The 8281-nt window shown below is 50.3% G+C and overlaps 1 non-coding gene across 1 annotated transcript; it reads left to right on the forward strand.

Moving 5' to 3' along the window:
- Positions 1-343: 343 nt before the first annotated feature.
- TRNAT-UGU lies at positions 344-416 on the forward strand. Its single transcript has one exon. It is a non-coding gene; the product is annotated as a tRNA-Thr (tRNA).
- The last annotated feature ends 7865 nt before the right edge of the window (positions 417-8281 follow it).

Here is an 8281-nt window from a genome sequence, read left to right on the forward strand (position 1 = left end):
TGTAAACAATGGCTTGGAGGCTTTTTTCACATGTAAAAGACTGACTCAGGATAGAATCAGAACATTTCATTTTTGCGTTTTCCCTTCCAGCCCTTGTCTTTATGTATAACTTAACGCAGGTATGATTTAATGTTTTGTAATCATAAACATAGAACTTTGACATTGGGCTGGGTTTTTGTTTTTTTTTTAATGCTTGTCGTATTGAAGGCATTTTTCTCCAGCATTTCATAGTCTTTACCATTATCACTGATAATGGATGCATGAGGTCACTTGTTTTCAAACTGCCAGCTAAAGCAATTTTATTTCCAATGTCCCTGAACGAGAGAAGAACAGGTAACAGGCAGGCTCCATAGCTCAGTGGTTAGAGCACTGGTCTTGTAAACCAGGGGTCGCGAGTTCGATCCTCGCTGGGGCCTCTTGTTGCTTTCTAATTTTTTTTTTTTTTTTAACATACATCCTCCCCTTTACAGAATAGAAATTCCAAAATGGAAAAACGATTTCTGAAAAAGCTACTTCTAGCAGGATTAAAAAATCACTCCTTCTGAAATGCAAATGATTGGCATCTTCCAGTACGTGACCCGGAAGAGAAAATCCTGGACCGACAGAAAAAGCAGGAAAAAGATAAGTCGTCCTCGGCGACCCGGCTCTACCGGGACCTGCGACTCGGTTCTCGACAAAGGAGACGCGAGGCCCCACGGGCTCGTTTTCAACGCCCTGCAAGTCGAGCCCCAGCCCTGCATTAGAAGCTGGAGGGGCGTGCGCGGCGGCTTCCCGGGGTGGCGGGCGGGGCGCGCCTGGGGCGCTGCTGGAGGAGGCGGAGGGCGGGGCCAGCGCTGCGCCTGCAGTGACGCCGCGCGGCCGGCGGGCGGCGCTGCCGCGCCGGCTCCCACTCGCCTCCGGGTAGGCGGGCGAGCGCGCGTCCCGGCCGCCCGCCCGGCTCCGCCCGAGCGCGGCCAACGTGGCCCGGGCGGAAGCGGGCGTGGTGGCCGCCACGTGGCAGCCGCACCCCCGCGTCCAGCCCGGCTCGCAGGGCCTGCCCCTGCAGAGGGAGGAGGGGCGCTTCCCGAAAGTAAACAACCCGCGGCTGCTGGAAAGCGGGCGTGTGCGGCCGCTCTCGCTTCTCCGCGGTTTCCCTGAATTAATTCCGGAGCGCCGCGGGACTGCGGCCACCAGAGTCTTTTCAGAACAGGCGGATTTTCCCTACCCCGGATTCCTTTTCCCGCATTTTGGGACCAGGGGCTGATAACGGACGATCTGCCACGTAGCCGCAAGCGTCCGCGGCCACCAAGGGTCTGAAGCGGGGCTGATGTGGACCGGGCTGTCCGCACGAGTGCAGTGCGCATCGGAGCTGGACGATACAGCACCAGGAGAACGTCAGCTCTCCCCGACTAGGAATTTTCGGTTACGTGCTGAAATGATATTGTGGATATACTGGATTAAAAAAATATGTAATTACATTAATCTTACCTATTTTTTTAATGTGGCTACTGGAAACCTTTACATGACACCCATGGCTCCCCTTTGCAGCGTCCGATTTCCGTTGGATGGCGCTGCTTCAGAGAGCCCACGACCTGTGACCTTGAGTTCAAGTTAATTCTTAACCTGTGCTCCACCAGGTAAACCTGGGCTAAGTCTTCACGTGTGGGTTTCCCAGAGCCAGCACTGTGTTTGGCAAGCAGTAAGGATAGCAATGGTTGAAGTGGAATTAAATATCTTCCCAACATAATAAATTCTACAGGGACAAGGAAATGTCTTTTTTTTTTCTCTTCTTTCTTTTCCTTTCTTTTCATTTCATTTTTCTTTCTTCTTTTCTTTCTTTTTTTTTTTTTTTTTTTGAGATTTCATTTATTTATTTGACAGAGATCACAAGTAGGCAGAGAGGCAGGCGGAGAGAGAGGGGGAAGCAGGCTCCCCACTGAGCAGAGAGCCCCTGAAGCTGGGCTTGATCCCAGGACCCTGAGATCATGACCTGAGCTGAAGGCAGAGGCTTAACCCACTGAGCCACCCAGGTGCCCCTCTTTTCTTTCCTTTCTTTATTTCATTTCTGATTTGAGTATAGGTGACAGTGTTGCATTCAGGTTGTAGGACATAGTGATTCAACTTCTCTATGCTGTACTCAGCACAAGTGTAGCTACCGTCTGTCACCATATAGCACTTTTACAATATCATTGACTCTATTCCCTAAGCCATTTCTTATTCCCATGATTTCTCCAGTAACTGGAAACCTGTATCTCCTACTCACCTTCACCCATTTTGCCCATGCCCCCTCCTCCACCTCCCCTCCAGCAACCATCACTGTGTTCTCTGTATTTATAGGCCTGATTCTGCTTTTTGTTTATTCATTTGTTTTTTAGATTCCACACCTGAGTGAAATCATATGGTGTTTTTCTTGAGAATGTTTTTTTTTTTAAGATTTTATTTATTTATTTGACAGACAGAGATCACAAGTAGGCAGAGAGACAGGCAGAGGGAGAGGGGGAAGCAGGCTCCCTACCGAGCAGAGAGCCCGATGTAGGGCTCGATCCCAGGACCCTGGGATCACGACCTGAGCCAAAGGCAGAGGCTCCAACCCGCTGAGCTACCCAGGTGCCCCAAGAGAATGTATTTCTGAAGTTGAGTTCGCTTTGAGAACCATGCAACTAGACGTTCTATCTTGGCTTGCAAGATTCTAGCTCTGGAACAGCACCCTCCTACTTTGGTTGGTTACTGGCCCTTCTGCAGTCCAGACAGCTGCTGCTAGGGATGCTGTGGAGGTGAAATGCTCAGAGTGCTCCGAGGAGATGGGCCCCACTGGTGCAAAAACAAGACCCATAGTGATCCCACAAGGGTCAGCACTTCAATGCCTGAATGCATTTTTGTAAGATCATTTCAGATCCTCAAGTACCATAATACCCAGCCTGCTTGCTTTGAGTTACTCAATCCTCAAGTAACATAGCAGGAAAAAGATGCCTTTGAAGCACCCCAGTCCTCTTCCTCCAGCAGGACCATTACTTACGGCCCCCCCAACCCTCTCCCCAGCAGGCCTCTAAAAAGAGCAAGCACTAGCATGTATGCCTTTATCTGAATTTCTCAAAACCTTAGCCTCCAAGGAAGCCAAAACCATCTAGGCTATGACCTAAATGATTGTTCTCTCAGCACTGGCCCCTTTGTGACAGCTCACGGGCCTTGCCAGCCAATTTCTAGAAAAGAAAGCCACTTTGCCAGAGGGGGATACGCTGCTCCTTCCCTGCCCCCCCGCCCCCGCCAAGCTTCCTGGCATTTCAGGGAGACCTATTCAGTTCCCTCCCCTAGACCTGCCACCCTCCTGTTCAAAACCTGTGTACAGAAGGCAGCCTAGAACCTGAAGGACATGGTCCTTTGATGCATGAATTCTGAGCACCTTCCCCCAAGGGCTCAAAACACTTTCAGGCCAGACCCTAGTTTTGCCACATGTCCTCAAAGAAAGATTTTACAGAAAAAAATGAGACAAATGAATTCAAATACTTGTTCAAGAGGTCAGTCCAATCTCCCCAAACTGGCAAGGATTCAGCCATCTTTTGACAAAAGGATCCAGGGTAGAATTCCTCCCGCCTTCATGTTGGTGTCTCATCTGAAAAGATGCTAAAAGTATAAAATATCAGGGCTGGTTAGATCCTGAAGTTCATGCCTATCCTAGAGAATGTTCATAAGAGTTACAAAGATAGGCAAAAGTAAAGAAAAACAAAAGCCATAAGCTAGGACAAAGGAAACAGCTGAAAAAATTACCTAAAAATGATCTTCAGAAAATGATGACCAGTGTTTGACAGCTGTCTTAAAGGCAGAACAGGAGAAAAAGAATCAAAAAGAGGCCTGAGGTATTTAGATTAGGTTAGGTTAGCCTACCATTAAAGACTGCTAAAGAAAAAAATGGAATCTGCTTCTTTGGAAATCTAAAAAAAGCTGTGCAGGGTATGTCCAACCATATAGAAAGCAGTGATTACGTGACCTCTGAAAATCCTCAACAACCCTGGCATTTCACGTTTTTGTTCTTAAACCAAAGTGCCTACACCGTTCTGGATGATTTGCAGGATTTGGAGAACTTCCTAAAGACTGGGATGGTTTCCTCTCTTGGTTCTTTTGTTCCTCAAATACCTGTTTAAAAGCCACTGACCCTCACAGAGGGCCCCGCAGGGGGGCAGGCGCTCAAGACATTGAGAAGGGCTTTGGTTCAAATCCAGCTGAACGACTCCCTGTTCCCTCCTACTGTGGTCTAGGGCGAGTAGCTTAACCTCATGAGATTCACTTTCCTCCTCTTCAACAGACATTACATGGCAACACATAACCAGCAAGGTTCTGAGGTTTCAGATAATGTATATAATCTTGGCACATAAGAAGTACTCAAAATGTAGTTATGTTCATGATGCTATTGGCCAAGGCAAATTAGGGGAAGCTGGAGTTTCGGACCAGGACCTGCCCCTAGCCAGTCTGTGAGCTGCAGCCTGGGGCAAAGGAGAAGACCATTTTAAAGGGGCTTTCCTTGAAACATGTCTCTACAGGCCTCCTCCTGGACCTGGGAAGAGGCAAGAGAGTGAAACAAGGCTCTTAGGCAAACTGTTGAAGCACACCAGATTTCTTAATGCCAGGCAAACATCCGAAAAATCAAAGGATACAGAACCGACGGAGCAAATGTTGATTTATTACCTTAAGTTGTTGGCATTTATGAAATAAGAGAACGCGCAGTGGGAGTCCAAGGCTAACCACTGCCCGAGGTTAGCCCAGCACCCTGGCCATGTGGGATCTGATGCCTCCGCAGAAGCAGAGAAGGAGCACCCATCCATTCAGATAGCAAGATTCCTGCAGAGAGGACAACTGCTCTGGCCCTAAGTCAAGTTCCTTCTACCTGTCCCACCTCCAGCTCTGCCTCCCATTCAGCTAATGTCCACGTTCAGCAGCCCCATGAGCAGCTTCCATGTGGCGAGGTGGTTCTCCCCTGGCACGTGCCCTGGTCAGCCACCTTGACAGAAGAGGCCGAGGGAGACTTCTGCCAGCGTGTCTCGGCTGTGCTGACGGCCGGCCCCGGCCCTTGGGGGATTTTGAGCTTGGCTTCCTCTTGCCCTGGAGGCCTGGGGACAACACTCTGGCTCTCTTCTTGGTACCAGGCCTTTGAGACGCCTTCCTGCTGCTTGTGGGAGAAGCTGGCTCCTTGGAGGGGCCTTTCTGAGACGAGGCCCGCTCTGGGCTGGAGGCTAAAGTTGCATTGGAGAATTTTCTAGCAGCTTTCTCCGACTGCTCCTTTAGTAAGTCCAAGACTGTCTCTGGGAAACAAACATTTATTTAGTAAGAAACAGAAATCTTGGCAAGTAACCCTAAGGGAAACACCACCCAGGATACCCACGACTACAGGAGGGTTCTTTCATATAAATTCTTTTCAGGAGCACCTGGCTGGCTTAGTGGTAGAGTATGTGACTCTTGATCTCGGGGTTATAAGCTCAAGCCCCATGACTGGCCTTGATCTAAATATATTGCTTTTAATAAGTTCACTCCAGTGATCCATGGCTCTGGAATAGTTAGTCTCCCTCCTCTATTAGCCCTTCCTGAATCCCCACCCCGCCTCTGCCCCCTCTAAGGGTCCCTCTGTCCCCTGGGCATCCTTCTCTACCGGAACCTCGGTGCTAGATTTATTTCTCCATTTGCCTGCACTACATTTAACTCTGGGCCCCTCCAGGTCAGGTTCACTGCTGTAGCCCCAGGGATTAGCACAGCGACTGCTACAAACTCAGGGCTGAATGAACAGTGCCCGGCGAACTGATGGACAGACGGAGGACCACGGCAGAAGCACATGTGTACACTCCGCAATGCAGAGATGTAGAGACCGAGCCACAGTCACAGTCCCCATCCAGAGATAAGCCCTCGGCGGGAAACAGAACTCCCACCCCGGGAGGACTGGAGCGTGTTTGCAGAGGGCACTGTGCCAGCGCCTCGAGGCCAGGGCCTAAGCCCGGGACAGAGACAGACTCACGGGAGAGCGGCCTGAACGGGACACGCTTGCTCTTGGTTTTCACCGGCACTGGCTTGTACTTGCACTTGCCGGGAGGTGCTCGCCTGGAAACAGACAGAGAAAAGTGAGGACACAAGATTCTAAGGTCGGGACCAGGAAGCCCAGGTCATACATTTGCAAGATTTGGATTCAGCTCTCCTTTATCCAGGGGGATGGGAGAAATGGAGTAGGAAACAGGAGGAGAAAGAACAGGGACACGGCAGGCTCTTGGGACAGAGTGTAGTGAGGGGTCAGGGGCACAGGCATGGTGACTAAATTAGGTTCAAACTCTGGGGACCACGGGCAAGTAAACCTTGCTAAGCATCAATAGATAGATAAAATAGAAAAAATAGATAAAATAGAAAATAGAAAAAGTAACAGATAAAATAGAAAAAGTAACTGTACCCATCCTTGCAGAAATAAATAAGAGCTGTGTGGGGCGCATGGCTGGCTCAGGCAAGGGACCAACTCTTGATTTCAGCTCAGGTCACGATCTCAGGGTCCTGGGATCGAGCCCCGCATCAGGCTCCCTGCTCATCCAGGAGTCTGCCCCAGGATTCTCTTGCTCCCTCTCCCTCTGCCCCTCCCCCAAAACACATGCCTGCCTGCATGCTCTCTCCCCTCAAATAGATGAATGAATCTTAAATAAAAATAAGAGCTGTGTACTTGGTATATCGTAAGTGACTGATAAGTCATTTGTAAAATTACTTTTCAGAGATTTAAAAAATGACACTTGGCACCTGGCCCAACACGTAACGAGTGCCCCCACAGATGATGATCATGGTGATGACGATGATGTCAGTGATGGGTGATTCCCTTTAAAGAGAATCCCATCAAGAACTCACGGCAGGGGTGCCTGGGTGGCTCAGTGGGTTAAGCCTCTGCCTTCAGCTCAGGTCATGATCCCAGGGTTCTAGGATCCAGCCCCGCATCGGGCTCTCTGCTCAGCAGGGAGCCTGCTTTCCCCTCTCTCTCTGCCTGCTTCTCTGCCTTCTTGTGATCTTTCTGTCAAATAAATAAATAAAATCTTAAAAAAAAAAAAAAAAGAACTCACAGCACAACCCCCAGGGACTGCCAGCCTCTCTGCCAATTAGAATAAGGACTCCGTAACTGCTGTCTCCTGGGTGCATCTTCTGAAATAAAACAGCCCCTGGAGACAAGGAGCACTCGCTATTCAGAGCAGACATGGAACTTTCGGGCCAGTCCCCACTGCCTCTTCCTCTGCCTCCCTTGCACCAGCTCCGTCTCTCCCTGCTGTCACCCTCATCCCCCTCATCCCAGGTGGGGAAAAAAAGTAATTTTCTTTATTTAACAGACACTCACCTAGTGCTTCGGCGCCACTTGAATGCTTCATACATATAACTCACCGAAACCTCATGATAACCCTAGGATCCCCATTTTACAGGGCGAAACTGAGTCACACAAAGATTAAGAAACAGGTGCAAGGTCACACAGCTAGTTGGTAGCAAAGTCAAGTTTTAAGCCCAGGTTCCAGGGTCTGTAACTCTCAAGGAGGGCAAGAAGAAAGGATGGAAGGAAGCGGGGGGGAAATCACAAGGAAATGAATCATTTGCTCCTCAAAATCTGTCGTAGGTGCATTCAGAGCCAGCCAGGCCGTGTGCGTAAGCAGAACAGCGTCTGGATCCAGATCCAGACTCTGGAGAAGCTTTGCAGATCTGTCTGGCTCCACATGATGACCATCAAAGAGAAGGAGAGATGCTGAAATGACCCTGCTCCTCGGTGTCCCTGTCCTGGGCCCCCTCTTGCTAGCTGTCCCTCAGGTGATTGAGTTCCCTTGGCCAAGCTCAGCTAGCTTCCCCGTGGAGTGACGGCGCAAGCCTGTCCCCCAGGGGATCCGTGAGCCCTAAAGGAGAGCCCACCTGCTCGGCACCCAGCACAGTGCCTGGCACACGCCGACAACTCCATGAGTGTCAGCCTGAGAGAAAGGTGAGCCCGTAGGCATGTCTTCCACGTGGACAGGCTGTGGTTGTTTTAAGGCTGCTCTTAGGAGAGAACAGAGCTCGATGATCCCCCAGCCAAACCAGGAAACTGCCAAAGGGCAGACAAAGTGATTCACACAGAAAACCTCTGAGGGGAAAGAGCAGAACTCCCCACTGGGCCACTGTGCCCGAACTGGGTGCTGGGTTGGCTGTCCCCCAAGCATGGGAGACATGCAGACCCGGGGTGGGGGAAGCCAGCCCAGTCCCTAAGTCGCCCCCTAGCAATTCCGCAGGTGCCATTCGGAGAGCGCCTCAGGCCCAGCCTCAGGTACGGAGCTTCTTCCAG

This window comes from Lontra canadensis, unplaced genomic scaffold (assembly GCF_010015895.1).
Source record: "Lontra canadensis isolate GAN:19392208 unplaced genomic scaffold, GSC_riverotter_1.0 scaffold46, whole genome shotgun sequence".
NCBI lineage: Eukaryota > Metazoa > Chordata > Mammalia > Carnivora > Mustelidae > Lontra > Lontra canadensis.